This window comes from Macaca nemestrina, chromosome 4, assembly GCF_043159975.1.
Source record: "Macaca nemestrina isolate mMacNem1 chromosome 4, mMacNem.hap1, whole genome shotgun sequence".
NCBI classification, from domain to species: Eukaryota; Metazoa; Chordata; class Mammalia; order Primates; family Cercopithecidae; genus Macaca; species Macaca nemestrina.
The window spans coordinates 96941588-96965445 of record NC_092128.1 but is presented as its reverse complement, the minus strand read 5'-3'; the positions used below and the strand labels follow the sequence as shown (position 1 = coordinate 96965445).

The following is a 23858-nucleotide window of genomic DNA, read 5'->3' as shown; positions in this document are numbered from 1 at the left end:
GGGTTCCCTGACCACCCATTAACGCAGACTGCCCCAGGAACTCTATCCTTTCATTTTCTCCTCGGACTTTGTCACAGTCCATATTAATTTATTATTTATCTATTAATCTACTTTCTTGAGGATTCTGTGTCCTCTGTAAAGTCCCTTGAGGGCAGGGACCTTGTCCAAATTATTTATGCTTTATAACTTTAGCACTTAGCACAGTGCCTGGCATATTGTCAGTGCCCAGAAAATATGCAGTAAATTAAATTTGAACGAGTTCCAGCTGACTTTCTCCACTTCTGCATCTCCATCAAGTTTCTAAGCAGCCCAACCACCTGGGAAGGGAAAATGGGTACAAGAACGACAGCCCCGCCTCTCCCGCCAGCCCACTTGTGAGCCCACTCATGGTTAATCATTCATCTTGTGAGGAAAGAAAGCGTTTAGCCAGCAACAACACAGACTGAAATGGCCTCTGTTTTCTGTCTTTCCTCCTAAACTAACTCCACTGGACTGCGGAGGATGACACTGGGGAATAATGTTAAAATTATGCCATTAAAAATGCAAAATAGCAGTAAGACCAAAAAAAATTGTTTACTATGTCCCAGACACCATGCAAAGCTTGCAACATGAATTACCTCATCTAATCCTGGTAAGGGCCCCAGAAGCCAGGTATCATCATTACTCCAATTTTGCAAATAAGGAAAAGGCACCTAAGGCTGTGCAGCTGATCAAGTGAACAAGCCAGGATCTGGGTCCAGGTAGCCAGACTCAGAGGAGCCCTCACCCTCACCACAAGGTACCCCTACATCCAACAGGGCATCCAAACATCCCCTTAGAAATAAATGACGAAAAGCCAGCAGTGAGTCAAAAATACCAACCATCAACTGAGTTATTAACAGCTCAAATGCTTTAGGGATGAGGGTTGGGGGTAGATTTCTTCCCATACATGAACCTGGGAGAAGCCAACAGCAGGATACCTGAAAAGATGTAATACTTATCTTCCGAAAAGAGGTAATACTGAGAAAAGTGCAGTGCATTCACTCGGCGGAACTGGTTAGGGTCCCTAGCTATGAAGGGCCACCTAAGGCTAAGCAGAGCACAGTGGCAAGTCAGTCCAATATATAATCACTGAGAGCCGACTGGGTGGGAGTTCCAGGTTTGGTCCTGGTGAGGGATTTTTTTTTGTTTTTGGATGATTAAGTAACACTCCTTGAGTTCTAATACCTAAAGATGTCAAGACTCAGATATGAAACAGGCTACTTCTAACGCAATGCTCACTGTGATGTGCCAGAAGAAACTGCACTGGTAGCAGGGCTAACGGGAAGAATGGAGGGGGAGGCTTCATGGAGAAGACAGGGCTTGACTAGGTCTTGATGCTCGCATTAGGACAAGCAGAGAAAACAGAACCAGCCTGCGGTGATTAAGAGGCAGTAATGAGTTTGGGAGAAGTGAGGGGCCCAGTCTCCCATGGAGGGCTGTGCTGGCAGAATATCACAAGGAGGTTCGTCTGAAGAGCTGTCTGAGAAACTCAGACTCAAAGCATTTTTTTTAACTCCCTTACTCAAAGATAATCAATCAATATAGAAGATTTTTGTGACCAAGTGTGTGGGGACTTCTTCCCACCAACAAGCAAGCAATCAATTCTGCGGTAGACACCAGCTGGGTGTCCTCCAACCCAGTTCAATTCTGACCCTACCTACCTGGGGACATTATCAGATCCCAGAGGTTGAGGCCCAGACCCAAATGACTGCCTCCACTTAACGTGCCAATTTCAAACCCCAGGCTGTTTCGCTTGTGCTTCTGACTCACTGGCTATAAACGGGGGATCTCAAGACCTCCTCCTTGGGTTTAATTTGCTAGAGTGGCTCACAAAACTCATTACTGGTTTATTATAAAGGATAGTACAAAGGATACAGATGGAGACACACAGGACAAGGTATGGCGAAGGAGTATGGAGCTCCTATGCCTCCCTGGGTGCACCACCCCGAAGGAACCTCCACGTGTTCAGCCTTCCAGAAGCCCTCCAAACCCTGTCCTCTTGGGCCTTTTACAGAGACTTCATTGAACAGGCATGACTGAAGCATGGGCAGCCATGCAGAAACGTGACTGGACAAAAAGGGCGTGACCCTATACTAACAGACTGAGTGGGGAACCCAGAAAGGCCTGTCTGTTCAGATTGTTCTAGGCCTCTTGGTGCAATACTGCTTCCCCCAGAGTAAAGGGCAGGATTCCTCCTGAAAAGAGGGTCTTATGATCTACAATCACACAAGGTAAGTCTGCTAATTTCTTTATGGAAACACAGGGGAAGATTAGCCTTGGGGACAAAAAGGAGCAGGTTGAAGGGAGAACAGGAGAAGGTCAGCAAAAGGTCCTGTTTTCTGAGGCCTAAAACACCCAAAAACTGTAACAAGGGCTATGGGATTTACGGGCCAGGAACTGTGGGCAAAACCAACATATATATCACAATATCACAGGCTGTGGTAAGCATTTTAGGATTGGGAAGTCCCTGAAGAACAAGAGGAGGAATTTGGACTTCTATCCTGTTAGAAGGCAGGGATGGAGGAAGTGGAAGCTTGACATGATGGCAGTGATTCATCTGGGATGGGTGTTGGAAGGATTGCCAGGGAAAGAAACTACAAGCCAAGAGCTTCATCAGGAGACTGATGGAATGCGCCAGCCAGAGGAAGAGCTCATGGACTCAGGCGGGCAGGAAAAATGGAGAAGCACGCTGAAAAACAACAAGAAGCAGAGCCGAGGTTTTCTGGGCAGTGAAGTAAGTCGATGTGATACTACAATGGCAGATACATGGCATTGCACATTTGTCAAAACCCATAGAACATACACCAGCAAGAATGAACCCCAAGGTAAACTACAGACGTCCACTTTGGGTGACGACAATGTATCAATGCAGGTTCATCAACTGTTCACCAATGTACCCCCGCGGTGCTGATGTTGATAATGGGAGAGGTGGGTTATGGGGAGCAGGGAAGCTCTATACTTTCATTTTTGCTGTGAACCTAAAACTGCTCTAAAAAAAGAAAGACTATTAAAAAAAAAAAAAAAAAAGAATGCCAGCCTGGGCAACATGGCAAAACCCCATCTCTGGAACAAAAACAAAAAAAAAATGCAAAAATTAGCTGGGTTTCATGGCACGCACCCATAGTCCCAGCTACTCAGGAGGCTGAGGTTGGAAGATGGCTTGAGCCTGGGAGGCGGAGGTTGCAGTGAGCCGAGATCGCACCACTGCACTCCAGTCTGGGGGACAGAGTGAGATCCTGTCTCAAAAAATACAAATAAATGAATGAACAACAAGAAAAAACTTGGACACAGGGCATGATGGAGAAAAGGGAGTCAAGGATGACTCACAGGCCGGGTGACTGGAAGAAGACTGGTGTTCTCAGAATGGGGAAGTTGGAAAAGGGGAGCTGTTCTGAGAGGTAAGAAAGAAACTGAGTTCAACTAGAACATGTTAGGGTGTTGGGGACATCCAGATGGGACAGACAGTCTTTAGGCAGCTGGAGAGCAGCTTGCGGCTGAGATAAGGAAAGGACACAGGGATGCAGATGAGAGAACAAAATCCAACGTTTAATGTTCTGCTTTTAAACAGAGAGAGAAATTCTCTTTTCTAAAGGAAAAGCATTGCAACACACTGGAAATAACCCTCTTTCCTTCACGGTGCCTCTGTCATGAAGACCCAGTGCTGAGGAGCAGTTTAGGGGGGAATGCCCCCCTAAAGTGAGCAGGAGGGGCACAGTGAGTGATAAAATTAAGCGTGAGACATTTGACTCCAGACCACCTGGTTGTGAATTCACATTCTGCCCTTTGCCAAATTACTTCATCTCTGTGCTTCAGCGTTCTCATCTGTAAGAGGAGATAAATCTACTGTAAAGATCAAATGAGCAAGCATGGAGGCCTGTGCCTGGCTCCGACTCTGCCAGCTGCAGTCACTGTTCATTCTCAGACTTTCCCAGGACCCACAACATGAAAAATGCTGAGGTGCCTTCCTCATGATCACAGAGCATTTGTTCCTTTACAAAAATTTTCTGTCTGGGCACAGTGGCTCATGCCTGTAATCCCAGTGCTTCAGGAAGCTGAGGTTGGTGGATCGCTTGAGCCCAGGAGTTCGAGACCTGGGCAACATGACGAAACCCATCTCTACAAAAATACAAAAACATTAGCCAGGGGTGGTGGTGCGTGCCTGTAGTCTCAGTCACTCAGGAGGCTGAGGTAGGAGGATCACCTGAGCTCAGGAAGCTGCAGTGAGCCATGATCTTATCACTACACTCCAGCCTGAGTGACAAAACAAGACCCTGTCTCAAAGAAAAAATTCTCTTCAGGCATCTTTTTTGTCAGATGGGATAACAATATTTAGGGAGCAGAATATTTTAAATCTAAATGCTCTGAAACTCAGTCACACTGTGGCCACTCCCTGCAAGAGTTGGATCATTTACTCATGGATGTCCAATGCCTGGCCTTGATCTAAGAAGCCTAAGATAAGTAATACAAGAAAGTCCTTTTAAAAAGTTGGTGAGGCCAGGAGCGGTGGCTCACGCCTATAATCCTAGCACTTTGGGAGGCTGAGGCGGGCGGATCATGAGGTCAGGAGATCGAGACCATTATGGCTAACACGGTGAAACCCCGTCTCTACTAAAAAAAAAAAAATACAAAACTTAGCCGGGTGTGGTGGCGGGCGCCTGTAGTCCCGGCTACTCAGGAAGCTGAGTCAGGAGAATGGCATGAACCTGGGAGGCAGAGCTTGCAGTGAGCTGACATCGCGCCACTGCACTCCAGTCTGGGCAACAGAGTGAGACTCCGACTCAAAAAAAAAAAAAAAAAGTGGGTGAAATGTGGCTGGGTACAGTGGGTCACACCTAAAATCCCAGCACTTTGGGAGGCCAAGGTGGGTGGATCGCTCCAGCCCAGGAGTTCGAGACCAGCCTGGCCAACCTGGCGAAACCCTGTCTCTACAAAAAAAAAAAAATACAAAAAAATTAGCCAGGTGTGGTGGCTTATGCCTGTAGTCCCAACTACTCGAGAGGCTGAGGCATGAGAATCGTTTAACCCTGAGAGGCAGAGGTTGCAGTGACTCACAATTGCGCCACCGCACTCTAGCCTGGGCGACAGAGAGAGACTGTCTAAAATAAATAAATAATTTTAAAAATAATAGAAGTGGGTGAAATGCCAAAGTTATTATTCTTAAACTCTTACCTGCTGGCAATAATGACTGCAATCCAAGGGCATTTGACATGTGTCTGTCTACAGACTCAGTATGGCAAAGTCCTCAAAATAGACGCCACCGTTTTTCAAAGTTTCCCAACCACTAGCAAAGCGAGGTGACTAGCAAATCGCAGCATCCGGTCTGCACCTGGTTGTAAATCTTTAAGCTGATTTCCCAGCATAGGAAGTTTCCTGTGTGTTTAGACAGAAAGAGCTCAGTTTCTCAGGGTCTGATCATCTGCAGACAAATTGATGAAGAGACTCCAAGTTGTTTGCTGTGAGAGTCCAGAACCCAGAGCTACAGTGACACTGGCTGCCCCCTAATCCCGACAGTGACCTTCGGGGGTGGCAGGAAGAGCACATCTTCTCCCCAGCTCTTCCAAATGCCACTCTACAGTAAGAGCTGCTACATCAGTGAGAAAGGGGAAGATAATTACAGTGTGATAGAAAACTCTTTTGGGTGTGTTTGTATTTATAACCTCTAAGCAGTGCTGGTTCCCTACATATAAAGCCCTTTGTTCTGCCCTGTACTTTGACTTGGGTTTGTAAGTTGAAGAGAGGAACTAGGGAGTGTCCATACTTACAGAGGAAGAAGACTAGAGCTCATGGACAAGTGCGGGGGATGGAGTGAGGGGTAGGGATGAGAGGAGGAAAGAGGGACCCAGGAAACTATGCAAGGTCAGGAGCCCCACAGGGTGACTTCTCCACTAACCCAGTAAAGTCCACTCAACTAACAAAACACTTGGTAGTGGTGGTGGATTTCTCCATCCATGAGGGAAGGGGCTGAGTTTGTGTCGGGGTTAACACCAAGGTAAAAAAGAAAGCACAGGAGGCCTCCCTTAACCACCTCCCCAGGAATTCACAGAAAATGTGGGCAGGGCTTTGGATTTCCCTGGGCCATGGACTTGTGGGTTCTCACCAAGCTTAATCAGCTCTCTAAGGAACAGGAATTCAGCGCTAAAAGATGACACTGGGGTTAAAAGAGAATATGTGATTCTTCCCCAAAAGTAATTAAACATAGTTTGATTGCACTATTTAGCATCAAACGCCACAGGAATGCGCTGAAAAGCAAAGAATTAGGGAGTACCCATCCCCATTTGTGTTCACAGGCCTTACACAGCTCAGGTTCTTCCAATGAAATGTGGTAAAGTGGGACTGAAACAAACAAGTATAGCTGATAATTCTTGTATACCTCCCCAGACACACCCCCACATCTTTCAAGGTTCCGGGACGGTCAAGCTTGTGTGGTGTGATCCCACCTGACCCTCTCTCATCTGCCCACACCCCGGCCCTGCCACCAGGCTCAGCCATTTCTATGGACACATGGCAGGACTGGAGTGACATGTTCTGATGTACTTTAAAAGACTGCGCTGTCTGCCTCTGGGAAATTGGACTGGAGGGGAGCAAAGTGGAACCAGAAAGACTCAATCAGAAGCTAATAGGAAAGTAACAATGGTATCCTGAGATTTGGGGCAAGGGGGTACTGAATTGGAGAATCAAGCAAGACCTTCAGAGGGCTCGGAATTGGGCTGAAGATGACAAACGGCTCCTAGGTTTCTGGTCTAAACTAACAAATGGAAGGCAAAGGCCTTTATTCAGATGGGGAAGGCTGGAGGAGGCGGTGTTGGGGCGAGTAGGAGAGCAGAGGAGGAATGACCAAAGGCTACAGAAGCCAAGTTCCCAAGCCCTAATCTGCACAGTGCACCACCATGTTCCCACATCTCGTTTTGTATTCTCAATTCTGTGTTCCTTTTCTTACAAAGGACCCCAAACTATGTAAGTGTTAGGCCCTTACAAAACTGGGGAGAGGATCAAGTATTGGGCAAGTTAATTTGAGATGTCTGTGACAAACCCAAGAAGCCACAGTCAAATTCAATGTTAAATATCTAAACCTGGAGCTCTCAAGAGAGCTAGATATCCACACCAGGGAACTGGTAATTTATCAATGACACTTAAAGTCATAGAATGAAACCAGCTTGTCCTGAGTGTGTCACAGCCTCTGGATCACCCAGGAATAAGATACAAGTTCCTAGGTCTCATCCTAGAACTACTGAATTGGAATACTGAGACCCAGAAATCTGCCTTAACAAGTTTCCCAGATAATTCCTATGCACAAAAATGTTGGAAAACCACAGATCTAGGGAGGAAACATAGAGAAAAGAAGAGGGCTCAGAACAGGCCCCAAGGAGTTGTCAATTGGAGGAATCAGAGAAAGCAGAGGAACAAGCAAGGGAATGGAGCAGAGTGGCCAGATGAGTAGAGGAAAGGTGAGGAGTTCGGCATGATGAAGGCAAAAATGTACTAAGAGGGTCGGAGGAGCCTGAGAGACTGCATCAGAGGGCAGCAGCCTTTGGATGGGAAGCCACGTGCAGGCAGGGTCAGGCAGGCCACACTGAACCATGTGCAAGTAGAGAAGCCCCAGCCAGAGAAACAGGGAGACAGAGTTAGAGGCCTTGGGCCCTTGCGAGAGGAGTGAAGTGCAACTTCAGTTTTTGACTTTCCAGTTCCAAGCAAGGTGCCTTTGAGTTGTCTGTAGTATCCTTACATTAAGCCCCCAACTCCCAACGCTAACATAGGAAAGTTTCTCTTCTTTAAAACCAGCAACAGCTGAAGTACAAAGGGATGAATTTGCAAGAATATTGTAAATCTTGAAAGAATCACGACAAAGTATTTCGAAGACTTTAGGGGATCTGCCACCAACAGAGTCGAAGCTAATGCATTCTAATTCTCAGTAGCTGATTTTAGCTGAGGAGGATTCTCAATCCATGTGTTACCTCTGATCTCCCTTCCTTTAGGGTCCTCTCTCTCTCTCTCTCTCATTTCTGAGACTATCAGAAACAGATTTTTTTTTTTTTTTTTTTTTTTTGAGACGGAGTCTCACCCTGTGCCCAGGCTGGAGTGCAGTGTGATTTCGGCTCACTGCAGCCTCTGTCTCCCTCCTGCTGTGTTGACCCTGCTGGTCTCAAACTCCTGGCCTCAAGTGATCCACTCACCTCGGCCTCCCAAAGTGATAGGATTACAGGCGTGAGCCACCCTACCAGGCCAGAAATATATTTTGTCTAGAGATGGCAAAACTGGGGTCAGGACTCCAAGCCCAGCCTTTGTGGGTAGGCAGCAGAAGTGGTCACAGGAACCAGGGAGCAGGGAGGAACAGAAATCGAGGGTGCACCCGGCAGAAAGCAGCCACACTAGTGAAAGCAAAGGATAAGAGCGCACAACACACAAGACGAGTAAGACATTACCCGAGGGTCCTGGGCTATACGTAGGCCAGGTTGAGGTGCACTGTGCTTAAGAGAGAAGCTGTACAAAAATGTGAAAGAGGAGGCTTGCTGCACACAGAGGAAGCCCACGTGCATGGAAACACAGTGCTGAGGTGGGGTTGTCTTGGGGCTGCAGAGGTGGCCCCCATTGTCACTGCTGGTGCCAGGCTGGGTAGCGTCCATCTCCTGCCTGCAAAGGAGTTGGCTCTCAAGGTCACATCAGGGCAAGTGCCCTATAATGATGAGAGTTGTATAAGATTCTGGGCCCACACAGCTTGAGATGGGTCTTTCTGTTTCTCTGATACCCAGAGAACTCTGGCCACATGCTAAAGGGGCCTTTGCAGAATCAAGGAAGCATAAAAAGGTACAAAGAAGGAAAATGCACACCTGAGATGGAAAATGGGAAAGGAGGTTGGGGAAAAAAAAAGAGATGAAAATAACCTCACACCACTGATATCAAAGTTAAAATGCTCTGAGGTATTTCACAAAACCCTGGTTGTCTATGATATAAGTGAAAAAATGTATGACCCAGTCCCCAAGTTACAGCCTTTTATAATCTACATGGATTATGTGTGAGGATCAGAAGCGGAAACCTCAGAGTCCTATGCCTAATGATATACCCAGTATGACTTTTAAATGTTTCCCTTAATAAAAAAACTTTTAAATCAGAGAGAGTGCATCTTGGCTCTAAAAGCAAACCCAGTGGTGGGACTCTTAAAATAAAGTACTGAAAAAAAATGGGTATGGGAACAGCTGTTGGTTCAAATCCTGTCTCCTCCACTTGTTCAAGTCATGAAATATCTCTGAATCATCGAAAATGGCTGTAGCAACTGCTATATCACAGGATTAAATAACATAATGTAAACTGAAGTACCCAGGACAGTGTGTGGTACATGTGAGTAGTGAATAGATGTTTCCATCTCTTTCCTAAAACATGCCATGCCAAAACACAATATGTTCCTGGAAGCATGTCAGAAAGCCTTGTCACACTTCTTGGACACAGGACTTGTCCTGGGTGAAGTCTGTCTTTGGCCTTTGGTGCCCCTTCTGTTCCCCCTCACCCTCTTTTTTGTTCTCCCATCCCCAGGAATCCAAAGCTTCTTAATGCACAGCACCTTGGAAGCTATTAGGAATTTATTAGGCATTTCCAGCGTGAATCTGAAAAGGGGCTCAAGACTTCCCTTTCAGGGGATTCTGAAATCTTCCTAAGGGATTCAGACCGCATGGGGAAAAGAAAAACATCAAGGACATGACATGTGTAGTTCCTCGTAAATTCTGCCTTACCAGCCAGCTTTCTTGAGCACAAGAGAATATACACGTTTAACTATACAAATGAGTAACATAAGATCTGGCCCTGTTAGTGGCAGAAAGCCTGGTTAGACATACACTCTGTGTGTGGTTTTTGGGGGAATTTGGGAAGGGATAGTGATGCTGAGAAAACACCAATGAATACCAATGATGAAGTAACAGAACTACTTTTAAGTTATACTCAGGAAACACAACCAAAACTGCTAATTTTGTTTGTTTGTTTGTTTATTGAGACAGAGTATCACTCTGTCACCCAGGCTGGAGTGCAGTGGTCCAATCTCGGCTTACTGCCACCTCCGCCTCCCAGGCTCAAGTGATTCTCCCATCGCAGCCTCCCGAGTAGCTGGGACTATAGGTGCTCGCCACCACACCCAGCTAATTTTTGTATTTTTAGTAGAGACGGAGTTTCACCATGTTGGCCAGGCTGGTCTCGAATTCCTGAGCTCAAGTGATTCGCCCACCTTAGCCTCCCAAAGTGCTGAGATTACAGTGAGAGACACAGCACTCAGCCTAATTCTTTTGAAGTACTTAAAGACCATGAAATCCGGGGTAATCACCCTTCTGAATTAAGCAATACTCTTGCTGCATACAACTCCTGCCTTCAGAGATGGAGGCTGGGATAAACCTTTTAAAATAAGTAGCAGAGAAGGCAACCGGGAACACTCACCTGGAAATCCAGAGGACCTGGTCTTCCATTCTAGCAGAGACCACCCCCCACCCCCACCCAGGCAGTTCAGCTGGGAGGCTCTAGGCAGGAGGGCCCTGTTAATACTTCAAATCATTTTGTTATTATTTTCCCCAGGTTTTAAGTATTATTTTATGTCAGCATAACATACTCATTAGCTTTAAAAATAAAAGATTTAGGGCTAGATGTGGTGGCTCATGCCTGTAATCCTAAACCCTTTGGGAGCCAACGCAGGAGAATCACTTGAGACCAGGAGTTTGAGACCAGCCTGGGCAACATAGCAAGACACAGTCTCTAATCCCCTGAGCCAAAAAAAAAAAGTTTATTATTTTGGCACTTTATTTTATTTTATTTGTATTTATTTATTTACTTTTTTGAAACGGACTCTCGCTCTGTTGCCCAGGCTGGAGTGCAGTGGCATAATCTCTGCTCACTGCACCCTCCGCCTCCCGGGTTTAAGCAATTCTCCTGCCTCAGCCTCCCCAGTGGCTGGGATTACAGGCATGCACCACCATGCCCAGCTAATTTTTGCATTTTTAGTAAAGATAGGGTTTCGCCATGTTGGCCAGCCTGGTCTTGAACTCCTGACCTCAGGAGATTCACCCACCTCGGCCTCCCAAAGTGGTGGAATTACAGACGTGAGCCACCATGCCCAGCTTTTCCGCTCTTTTTAAAAGTTTTTTTGAAAATAGAGACAGGGTTTCACTATGTTGCCCAGGCTGATCTCAAATTCCTGGGCTCAAGCAATCCTCCCACCTCAGCCTCCCAAAGGGCTGGGATTACAGGTGTGAGCCACTACACCCAGCCTGCACTTTTTATAAGTTTAAAATTATTTCAAAGTTTGGGTTAAAAAAATAGAAATATAGGCCATACGCGGTGGCTCACACCTGTAATCCCAGCACTTTGGGAGGCCAAGGTGGCCAGATCACGAGGTCAGGAGTTCGAGACCAGCCTGGCCAATACGATGAAACCCTGTCTCTACTAAAAATACAAAAACGATCTGGGTATGGTAGTGTGCACCTGTAATCCCAGTACTGGGGAGGCTAAGGCAGAAGAACTGCTTGAACTCGGGAGGCCGAGGTTGCAGTGAGCTGGAAAAAAAAAAAAAAATTGGAGGCCAGGCGCGGTGGCTCACGCCTGTAATCCCAGCACTTTGGGAGGCCAAGGCGGATGGATCACAAGGTCAGGAGTTTAAGACCAGCCTGACCAACATGGTGAAACCCTGTCTCTACTAAAAATACAAAAATTAGCCAAGCATGGTGGCGCACACCTGTAATCCCAGCTACTCAGGAGGGTGAGGCAGAAGAATCGCTTGAACCCGGGAGGCAGAAGTTGCAGTGAGCCAAGATCACACTACTGCACTCCAGCCTGGGCAACAGAGCGAGACTTCATCTCAAAAAAAAAAAAAAAAAAAATTGAAATATACTGCTGAAATCCTCCATAATGCCATTCCCTTTCCCTTTCTAATCTCACCCTCCATAGGTAATGACTGTCTACAATTAGGGGCATATCATCCTTCCAGATTTTTTTCAAAAAATGAGATTGCATTTCTCCCACTGTTCTTGTACTTTGCTTTCATTACTTAATATAGAGTACAGGTTGAATTGTGTCCTGCCAAAATTCATATAGTAAAGCCCTAGCCCCCAGTGTGCTGGTATTTGGAAACAGGGGCTCTGAGGGATGATTAGGTTTAGATGAGGTTAAAAGGGTGGGGCCCTCGCAATGGGACTGGTGAGATACCAAGCAGACACCAAGAGCTTGTTCTCTTTCTCTCCTTTTCCACCATGTGAGGACGCAGCAGGAAGGCGGCTGTCTACAAGCCAGGGAGAGAACTCTCACTAGGAACCAAATCAGCCTGCATTTCCCAGCCTCCCAAACCCTAAGAAATAAAATTCTGTTGTTTAAGCCACCCAGTCTATGGCATTTTGTTATGGCAGCCCAAACTGACTAATACAATGCATAATGAACATTTTCCATTTTGGCTCATTCAGAGCAACTTCCTTTTTTCAAGTAGGCAAGTATTTCAGAGGGATAAGGTTCTAGAAGTGGAAGTACTAATCAGAAAGTATGCAAACTTTAAAATGTTATAAACACTGCTGACATGCCATTCCAAGAGATGGTACCAATTTACACTCTCTGCCTTAGTGACAATCTATTTTCCCACACCTTCATCAACACTGGATATTACAAACCTAAGCAAAAATGGTTTCATGGTTTTTAATCCACATGTATGATTATTAATGAGACTAAGCATTTTTACATATATATGTGAATTACCTATTAATAGCCTTTGCCCATATTCCTACTGGATTATTTTTCCTATTGATTTCTAAGAGTTCATGCCTGTTATAGATATTGCAACTATTTGCTTTACTCCTTTGTCATCTGCCTTTTTTTTTTTGAGACTGAGTCTTACTCTGTTGCCCAAACTGGAGTGCAATGGCACGATCTCGGCTCACTGCAACCTCCACCTCCCAAGTTCAAGTGATTCTCCTGCCTCAGTAACTCACCACGCCTGGCTAATTTTTGCATTTTTAGTAGAGATAGGGTTTCACCATGTTAGCTAGGCTGGTCTCGAACTCCTGACCTCAAGTGATCCACCCTCCTCGGCCTCCCAAAGTGCTGGGATTACAGGCGTGAGCCACCGCGCCCAGCCCTGTCATCTGCCTTTTAACTTTGTTTATGATATTAACATATTCTTCCTTTTTAAAAAATGTGTTACGTATATATCTGTAATATGTATAATCTCCATAAACATATACTAAGGCATGTAAAGCAACGTTTAGAGCCAGCTTTATGAAATAAGAGGTGACAGAGAGGTGGCAGAGGTACAGCCATTATTTCTTGAAATTTTACATGTATATCTAAAAATATTACTTACAACAAAGGAGAGACAAAGAAAGTGGCAGGTATGGAAGGCCCTGAAAAATCTCTTTCCTGCAGAGGAAGAAAGATGTGAGGAAAGAATGAAGGAGAGTGACCTGGGGGGAATCCCACCTGCCAGTCTGCAGTGGGGAAGGACAGATTTGGGGTGCCTGAGCTGTGAAGATAGGAAATGTAGCCAAAGGTCATGTTCAAATAAACTACTAGACACGAAGTATAATCTTTCATGAAATTAGGTCTATCAATATTTTCCTTTATGGTTTCTGAGTTTTATTAAACTTGAGGTCTTTCCTACGCCAAAGTTATTTCTAAAAATCATCTTCTGGCTAGCCGCGGTGCCTCATGCCTTTAATCCCAGTACTTTGGGAGGCCGAGATGGGTGGATCATGAGGTCAGGAGTTCAAGACCAGCCTGGCCAAGATGGTGAAACCCTGTATCTACTAAAAGTAAAAAAATTAGCCAGGCATGGTGGTGGGTGTCTATAACCCCAGCTACTCGGGAGACTGATGCAGAAAACTTCTTGAACCCAGGAGGCAGAGGTTGCAGTGAGCTGAGATCGTGCCACTGCACTCCAGCTTGGGCGACAGAGCAAGACTCTGTCTCAAAACAACAACAACAAAAAGCTATTTAAAACCATCTTCCATATTTACATATATTTTAATATTTATAATTTTGGTTTTGACATTTAATCTTTAAATGGAATTTACTTTTGTGAATGGTATGAGGCAGGGATCTAATCTTTTCCAAACTGAGAGGCAATTTTCCCAACAGACTTAATAACAGTCCATTCTATCATAACCTCAATTGCTATCTTTACAATGGAACCATTTGTCGACTTTCTATTCCTAGTCCCAGATGATATATATTTTTAAAAATTGTTTTAGACATGGGGTCTATGTTGCCCAGGCTTGTCTTGAACTCTTGGCCTCAAGCAACCCTCCACTTCAGCCTCCCAAAGCACTAAGATTACACACGTGAGCCACGGCGTCCTACCTCCAGGTGATATATTTTGACAGCTGGCTGAACAAGCCTCTCCTCAATATTCTTTTCCAAAAATGTATTGCCTGCTTGTATGAATCTATTTTCCAGGTAAGCTTTATTAGTATCAGTTTGTAAAATTTACGTCGTGTTAAAAGGCTGGCCTAAACTATTAAAGGTCTCATGACTTCTTAGGTTTTTCTTATTTTTCTTATTATTATTTCTTTTCAGAGTTGGAGTCTCACTCTGTCACCCAGGCTGGAGTATAGTAGTAAGATCATGGCTCACTGTAGCCTCCAGCTCCTAGGCCCAAGTGATCCTCCTACCTCAACCTCTCAAGAAGCTAGGACTAAAGGTGTGTGCCACCACACCCAGCTTTTACCCAAGCTGGTCTCGAAGTCCTGACCTCAAGCAATCCTCCCACCTCAGCATCCTCAGTCACTGAGATTACAGATGTGAGCCACCATACCCCAACTCTTTTAGTCTTCTTTTGTCATTGGAGTATCAACCTTCAGCCAGGAGATGGCTTACTTCCCAGTGAGCCACATACTATGCAGAAATCTCAGACTTCAGGGAATTTGGGGTTTATTTGTATTTATTTATTTATTTATGAGACAGAGCCTAATTCTGTTGTGCAGGCTGCAGTACAATGGTGCAATCACAGCTCACTGCAGCCTCAACCTCCTGGGCTCAAGCGATCCTCCCACCTCAGCCTCTTGAGTAGCTGGGACTACAGGCATGTGCCACCACACCCGGCCCAGGGAATTTTGTTTGAATTTCTACATCTCTTAGCAAAAACTTTCCAACACAACAATTCTACCAAGAGGTCTGAAAGGCTGCCTGTGCCTCAACCAATGCATGTCTGCAACATTCCTCCTCTTCTCCCCAAACAGCTTTTCTTTTCCTGGCTCACATCTCTTCAAGTTGTAGATTCCCATACCAAATCAGAGTAAAGTGGCTCAGCTAACAGGATCACCTGCCGAACGATGTGGTATTTTGACAGGCACTTCCAGGCAGCTTTGCTGGCCTCATGCATTGGACAGTCTGGTGAGAGAGTTGGGGGTCTCTGGCAATTCATAATTTATTGATCTGGCACCCCTTAATCCACAGGGAACTATCAGGCTATAATGGAAAGAATATGAGACTGGAAGTTCAGGGACCTGAGTTTGAGTCCCCTTTTTACCTCTAATTAGCTGTGTAGTTCAGATTAAGTTATTCTGCCTCTCCATTGAGCCTTGGTAGCCTCATTTGTAAAATGAGATTATTAGAATACAATGGTGAGTAATGACTTTCTTTCCACCATGGGTGACCACTAAGAATCTGAAGAAAGCTACAGATTCTCTCCCCCGGAATAATGCACTTTTGCAAATGAATACGAAATCAGGCTGGCCGCAGTAGCTCACACCTGTAATCCCAGCACTTTGGGAGGCTGAGGTGGGTGGATTGCTTGAGCTCAGGAGTTCAAAACCAGCCTGGGCAGTATGGCAAAACCCCATCTCTACAAAAGTATCAAAAAAAAAGCAAAAATGAAATAATATATTTGAAAGGGGTTCACAGATCCGATAAAGACTATTTCCCTATCCCCAGGGGCAAAATCACTAAGGCCTAGCACAAGCTTTTAAAAATAACAGAGACTACAACAGAAATACATACAGAACCACAAAGCCTTGAGTAAAGTTGAATCACTTATAGAACTAAAAGCATCTCTTCTGCAGAAACTGGGGGCAAGGAGTAGTTACTTAGGGAAAAATATATGTAAGTATCAACAGAAGTTGCCCTTGATTGAAGCTTGGCTAAGCCCTTTACATTCGCAGGTGGGTGGCTGAGAGTTACTACTGATTCCAGACCCAGGCTCCTAGTTCAAATTTTGGCTCTAGCATTACCAGTTGTTTGACCTGGGGCTTTGTGCCTCAGTTTCCACATCTGTAAAAAGAAATAAGAAGGGGAGAAAAACAATACCTATCTCAAGGGTTGTTAACGTACTTAGCACACTTGTAACAGGGCCTGCCACACAGTAAGCCCTAGATAACTATTAGCTTATAATAGAAATCTGACACACATTTGTTGGGTAGTTAAAACTGTAAGCTGAGGAGTTTAGAGAAATCATAAATACTTTGATGCCTTAGTTTCCCCAGACGTAAACTGAAGACAATAAAAGAATCTGCTTCATAAGTCTGTTGTGATGCTTAATGAGACTGACACATAAAAACTCTTCCACAATGCCTGGCCCATAAGTGCTCAATAATGTGACAATGCCTGGAATATAGTAAGTGCTCGATAAATGTCAGCTGTTGTATTAACAGTTCTGGGAGGCAAAGATTACCATCGCCCTTTTTTAATTCTGAATAATAGACAACTCAGAGAGTGTTAAGTGCCCTGCCAACAAAACTATACTCAGAAAAATATTATACCAAGATTTCAACTCAGATAGGTCTGGAATCACAAGTTCTAACCACTATACTGTATACCTTCCTCTTTGAACAGGACTTAGAGAACAGAAGAGCTAATTCATACCTACCAGTTTACTAAGAGAAAGATGTTTGGAGATAACAATGCTAAATTTGGTGGATTCCCCACAGAGTCAACCACGAGCTTGGCCAAAACCCCCTCTCCGCCATGCAAATGAAAATCTGCATAGACTGAACCCTGTTCTCAACCAGTTGTCTGCCTTTCGCCAAGTGGTTGTGAAACCACAGCCCTGTCACCAAAAATGGAAAAAAGAAGTCATTTTCCCCAGTAGCTTAACGAGCAAAATGAAGACTTAAAGTAGTGATCCCAGGGCTGAGAAAAGATATCCATTGCTCCAAAGCCAAGCAGAATTGCTGTAAAACACTAACGTTACTCTTTGATTAACATACTTTTATTTTTTTTTTTAATGAACGTGCTTATTTCTATTATTTTAGGTTACCTAACTCAGGGGTACTTCCCATTAGTAAAATAAGAGGAAGTGTGTACCAGCCTGTAGGGGAGACTCCCTGGTGGGGCACAGTGTCAGACTAAGCAAGTCCCACTGTCAACACTGATGTCCTCCCCAGTTAAATGGTAATCAAAAGTGAAAATGAAATGGACTGGCAGAAGAAACAGGACGACCGGTCGAGTCCATGCTAATCACTGATATTTCACATCTTTTCACAGTTTCTTCTACATGTATTTTATTTTTGTATTTTTATTAAAAACTGCCCTATCAGTCAATCTCAAGTCTACCCTTCCTTTAAAAAACAGTAATAAAAAAACCCTGTAATCCTAGGCAGGTGGATTGCTTGAGCTCAGGAGTTAGAGACCTGCCTGGGGCAACATGGCAAAACCCTGTCTCTACAAAAAAATACAGAAGTTAGCCAGGATTGTGGTGGCCCGCACTCGTGGAACCGTGGTCCCAGCTACTCGGGAGGCTGAAGTGGGAGGATCACTTAAACCAGGGAGGCGGAGCTTGCAGTCAGCCAAGATCGCACCTCTGCAATCCAGCCTGGGTGACAGAGTAAGACCTTGTCTCAAAAGAAAAGCAAAAAAAGTAAATAATATTAAGAATAATGAAGGTCCAGCTATGTACCTACCTTAGGAACAGGCATCACTGCGAAGTGATGGCAGAGGCAAGGCAGGAGTCCCTGACCTCACCTCCATTCTCTCACTGAGAAGCCCCTGCAGAAGCTAGTCAACTATCAAAGCAGTCCCTGCTTCTTCCCGGTGAAGGCCTCAGCCTCCAGCCCAGGCCCTCCCGGGAGAGGAGGGGCAGTTTATGCAATCCAAAACCAGTTCCCAGGCCCCAGAGGTGGACGTCTCCGGGGTGGAAGTCAGAAGCCCGCCAGGTTGTAGGCCTGGTTCTGCTCCCATCTGGCTGAATGATCCCGGTCACAACACTCGGCCTCCCTCGGCCTTAGCCTCCCTGTCTGTAAAATGAAAGGTTTGATGGAGATCATGTGCAAGCCTCCTCCCCGTTCTAATTTCTGATACCATCATTTTTAACGTATCTTGCAGAGATAGAAGCCCTTCCTTTCAGCAGGACATATTGCTCCCCATTTCATGACGATCCCCCTCAATTATCCGTGTAATTTGAGAAAAGTATGATGCATCGGAACTGAAAAACAGGCTGTAGCTTTCCTGGTCACCAAATCTGATAATCAGTCAATAATATGGGTTTTTCCTCGGGCCTTCTCCCTCAATCCCACAATCCCACGAATAAACCTGCCTACCCCTCCCAATTCCTCAACTCAAAGCTACCGGTTCATGAATTAAAAAAAAAAAACAAAAAACCTCCCCACCCCGTTCTATCCAGCCTAGTGTAAGGTGCCACAGCACTTCTTCCGTAATCTAGAATCCACCTCTGCCCCACCCTCTCCCCGGGGTGTCTTTTTAGCCAGGAATCCCTGGATCCACACGCTCCATCTCCCCGCTCTGCCAAGCCAGTTGATCATTTCTCCCTGCCTGGCACCCGGCACACCTCGGCAGAAAAGGAGGCGGCGCCTCCACTCCAAGCCCAAGGGACCCAAACCTCTTTCCAACCCGCAAGGGTGCGGGCACCTGGGCGCAGCGGGAAGGGCCCGCGCCTCTGGAAAGAAGGGCCGCCGTCCCCACAAGGGCGGCGTAGGGGAGGCCTGTCAGCGGGTCTCTTGTCACTTACGGGCGGCTCCTCCGGGCAGAGCAGACCAGGGCCGGGCCGGGCTCGCGGGCAGCGGAGTTTGCTGACTCAAAGGCGCGCGGCGGCGGCAGCGGCGGCAGCGGCGGCGAGCGCCCAGGAGCGCACACGAGCGCAGCCCCGCGCTCCCCGCGCACGTAGCGGCCCCGCGCCCGCGCTCGGCGCCAGCAGTCCGCCTGTGGCCGCCGCGCCTAGTGCTTCCGCCGCCCCAGCGCAGCCCAGCCCAGGTGCGCCCCCGCCCTGTCGAGCTAGCCTCCTGCTTCCTGGTATTGAGTTAGGGAGGAAATGCCCCCATTAGCCGGGAAGCTGAGGCTGGAGGTGATCCAGCAGCACCCTTCGGAATTCGCCACCTGAGTCACCTTAAGCTTCCTAATCCCCACCCCACAGTTATGGGGAGGATTGCCGATGTTGAGGGGAACGGATAAATAACGTGATAAACAAGAATGGCAGAATGTTCGTAGCATCTAGGTGGTGGGCTTATGGGTGTTTATATAAAATTACTTCAATTTTTGTCTGTTTGAAATGTCTCTTAATAAAACATTTGGGGGGAAAGCTAATGAGATCTGCCAAGGGACCTGACTGAGGAAAGCATTTCCCAAATGGCACCTGAGGCTGGGTCCCCACACCTGTTTGCATGGGAAACCGCAGCCATCACTTAAACTGCTAATAAGTGACTGAATGACACAGAATAATACACGTAGCCTAATATTTCATTTTCCAAGCATGAATTTTCCCATTAGACACAGTTTGTCGCTGATCATCCTCCAGGGACCATTCCAGGCCCACCTGAAAATGCATCTGTTCACCACACCTACATTAACTCCCTAACAAAATGTATAAATATGCAATGTTGTGTCTTAACATCTTGGATCTTGAAGCTGTATTGCTGAACCCTCAGTCATTGGTATTTAATTTCCTAAAATTGCACCCAAGTGATGACACACAAGTGAATGCAACCATGATCACTTTTGAAAATCAAATTAGGCCGGTGCGGTGGCTCACGCCTGTAATCCCAGCACTCTGGGAGGCCAAGGCGGGTGGATAACAAGGTCAGGAAATCGAGACTATCCTGGCTAACATGGTGAAACGCCATCTCTACTAAAAATAGAAAAACCGAGCTGGGCGTGGTGGCACGCGCCTGTAATCCCAGCTACTCGGGAGGCTGAGGCAGGAGAATCGCTTGAATCCGGGAGGCGGAGGCTGCAGTGAGCGGAGATCATGCCATTGCACTTCAGCCTGGGCGACAGAGTGAGATTCTGTCTCAAAAAAAAAGAAAGAAAATCAAATTAAAGTGTATTTTTTATATTCTTGTCCCTATGCTCCACAAAGAAAAACATTGAGTAGAAAACAAAATGCAGCATGTATCTAAGATCCTAAGAGATTCTGTAAAATTAAAATCTTTCTGAACTTATTGTCAAGAGCATGACTTTACAGCTGTAGACAAAGCAGCAACGAACCCTTGGAGAGTCTACTGACAGTCATTTGAATATCTGTTAGAATGATGACCCTATTAAGAATGGTAAATTGCAACCTGAATCCAGGAAACTTAAGTGATGGTCACCTTTTTTAGGTTGTGGCATTTTTGTTATACCATCAGTGAGGTTGGGTAAAAACTGAGACCCTACAGTGGTTAAGAAAGCTTGCTGGCCGGACGCGGTGGCTCGTGCCTGTAATCCTGGCGCTTTGGGAGGTGGAGGCGGGCGGATCACGACGTCAAGAGATCGAGACCATCCCGGCTAACACGGTGAAACCCCGTCTCTACTAAGAATACAAAAAAAAATTAGCCGGGAGTGGTGGCAGGCACCTGTAGTCCCAGCTACTCAGGAGGCTGAGGCAGGAGAATGGCGTGAACCCAGGTGGTGGAGCTTGCAGTGAGCCCAGATCGCGCCACTGCACTCCAGCCTGGGTGACAGAGCGAGACTCCGAGAAAGAAAGAAAGAAAGAGAAAGAAAGAAAGAAAGAAAGAGAGAGAGAGAGAGAGAGAGAGAAAGAGAGAGAGAGAGAAGGAGGGAGGGAGGGAGGGAGGGAGGGAGGGAGGGAGGGAAGGAAGGGAGGAAGGGAGGAAGGGAGGAAGGGAGGGAGGAAGGGAGGAAGGGAGGGAAAGAAAGGAAGAAAGGAAGAAAGAAAGGAGGAAAGAAAGGAAGAAAGAGAAAGAAAGAAAGAAAAAGAAAGAAAGGGAGGGAGGGAGGGAGGAAGGAAGGAAGGAAGGAAGGAAGGAAGGAAGGAAGGAAGGAAGGAAGGAAGGAAGTCCGCCTACTGAAAAGATCACCATAAACATTGCTTTTAAAAACAAACATCAAAATTCTTAATAGATGAGCATTTTAACCCTCGGAAGACTGAAAATTGAGTATGAGACGTGTAAAAGATTCAAGCCTGTAATATTAATGTTTTGTTTTAAGGAATCTGGGCATATTTGGAATTCTATGTACGTGTTAATGTGTAAGAGAACTTGGCCTACTGAAGTAACCATTTGCCTTGTACGTTAAGTTTTAAAATGTGTAATTTAATAGCTGGATACGAATGAGTTGAAGATGGTCTTATTAACTTAATAAACAGTATTGGAACACTCACTACAATTTAAGATTTACCACATTTATAAATTTAATTTATTAGATGCTGAGTTACTTGTTAATCACACAATTAAAGACCTTTACAAGGGAAACAAATATATTAAATTCACGAATGAAGTTTAAAATATTTAGAGGTAATTAAGTTAATGGGATCAAACATTAATCAAATGCCTTTTTGGTTGTTAAAGTTTGCTAGAGTTATAAATGGAATAAGATTAAGTGTGATATTATAAAATATATATTTGGCCATCATCCTCATTTCCTAGTATAAAACTCTTAAAATCCTTAGAATCTCCAAAGTGATTTTTTTTGTATGCTAGTGAGTTGACTGGTGGCTGGCAGCCCCTAAGTAGCTTCAGGAAGGGGCTGGTCACTGGAAAGACCACACCCTGATTAGAGGATCGGTACTTCCAGCCCCATTCCCCAATTTCTGTGGGGTGGGGAACAGCTTAACATTGAGTGGATCACCAATGAGCAATGGTTTAATCAATCATGCCTACAAAATGAAGCCTCCATAAACACACAAGAGGACAGGGTTCAGAGAGCTTCGGGATAGCTGAACATGTGCAGGTGTATGGAGGGTGATCCACCTGAGAGGGGCATGGAAGCTTCATGCCCCTTCCCCCATGCCTCGCTCTATGCATCACTTCATCTGTATCCTTCGTACCATCTTTCTGATAAATGTATGTGTTTCCCACAGTTCTGCGAGCCACTCTAGTAAATTATTTGAACTGAAGGAGGGGGTCATGGGATCCCCAATTTATAGCCGATCAGTCAGAAACACAGGTAAAACAGCCTGGGCGGAGCTTGCAATTGTCATCAGAAGTGGGAGGAGGCAATCTTGTGGGACTGAGCCCTCAACCTGTTGGATCTGACACTGTCTCCAGGTAGGTGGTGTCAGAATTGAACTGGGGCGGGGCGCTGTGGCTCATGCCTGTGATCCCAGCACTTTGGGAGGCGGAGGAGGTTGGATCACTTGAGGTCAGTAGTTCGAGATCAATTTGGCCAACATGGTGAAACCCCATCTCTACTAAAAATATAAAACTTAGTTGGGTGTGGTGGCCCAAGCCTGTAATCCCAGCTACTCGGGAGGTGGAGGTGGCAATGAGCCAAGATTGCGCCACTGCACTCCAGCCTGGGCCACAGTGAGACTCTATCTCAAAACAAAAAAAAAAAAAAAAAAAAAGAGGAATTGAACTGTAGTAGAGAACACCCAGCTGGTGACGGCTGCAGAATTAACTGGTTGCTTGGTGTGTGGGGAGAAACCTCCACACCTTTGGTCACAGAAGCCTTCCATGTTGACTGTGGAGTGAGAGCAGAGGAAAAACTTTTTCCACACAGGAAAACTTTAAAAACTAAGGAATAATTATACTCTTAAACTTGTAACTTTAACAAATCAAATATTCTAAAAATAGCATCAAAGCAATATTTTCTGTGCACAAGAACTACTCTTGGAGGCACACACACACACACACACACACAAAAACACATAAACAATTATGACCAGGCCAGGCGTGGTGGCTCACGCCTATAATCCCAGCACTTTGGGAGGCCAAGGCGGACAGATCGCCTGAGGTCAGGAGTTCTGAGACCAACCTGGCCAACATGGTGAAAACCCATCTCTACTAAAAACACAAAAAATTAGCCAGGCGTGGTGGCACATACCTGTAATCCCAGCTGCTTGGGAGGCTGAGGCAGGAGAATTGCTTGAACATAGAGGGGGGAGTTTTCAATGAGCCGAGATCATACCACTGCACTCCAGCCTGGGCAACAGAGTGAGACTCCATCTCAAAAACAAAAACAAAAAAACAATTATAACCATTTCTGCCTCTCTTGGTATAATGTCCTTATGCTGGGGAAAGATATTTTATTCTGTGTCTCATGGAATATCTTCTCAGTTCTTTGTATTTAGGGCTGTAATGGGAGCATTTGGGAAACTTTACTTTCTTGTATTTGTGGTAGATGTACTACTACACCAGCTTCATAGGGCTGTTGTGGAGTTTAAATGAAATAACCCAGGTAAAGCTCTTGTGCCGGGTAAACAGTAAGTGTTCAGTAAATTTTAGCTGTTATTATAACTTGATCCTCTTCTCCAATCTCTCCTGTCTCCAAGCTAAGTGCACTTAGTTACACTCAGTAAGGAAAGCCACCTCCACCCCCGTCCTTCCACCATCTCTTAGGAAAATTGCAAAATCCACAGAGCGAAAATGGAAGTTGCCTGGACTTGAGGTTAAGAAATTATAATTGACTGATAATATACATAACATTGTATTCAAAAACACTTTACATTTACATGAATGGTTCTGCCTTCTTGGGAAACACTGCCACAGGAAATATTTGCGATG

General features: G+C 45.5%; 1 protein-coding gene across 1 annotated transcript in view; it reads right to left on the bottom strand.

Moving 5' to 3' along the window:
• Positions 1-19067, bottom strand: part of LOC105475733 (sorting nexin 10) — an 84179-nt gene extending 65112 nt beyond the window's left edge. The window contains exon 1 of the mRNA XM_011731221.3: positions 18929-19067. The gene's annotated coding sequence lies outside the window, so the exon portion shown is untranslated. The remainder of the gene's footprint in view (positions 1-18928) is intronic.
• Positions 19068-23858: the final 4791 nt, after the last annotated feature.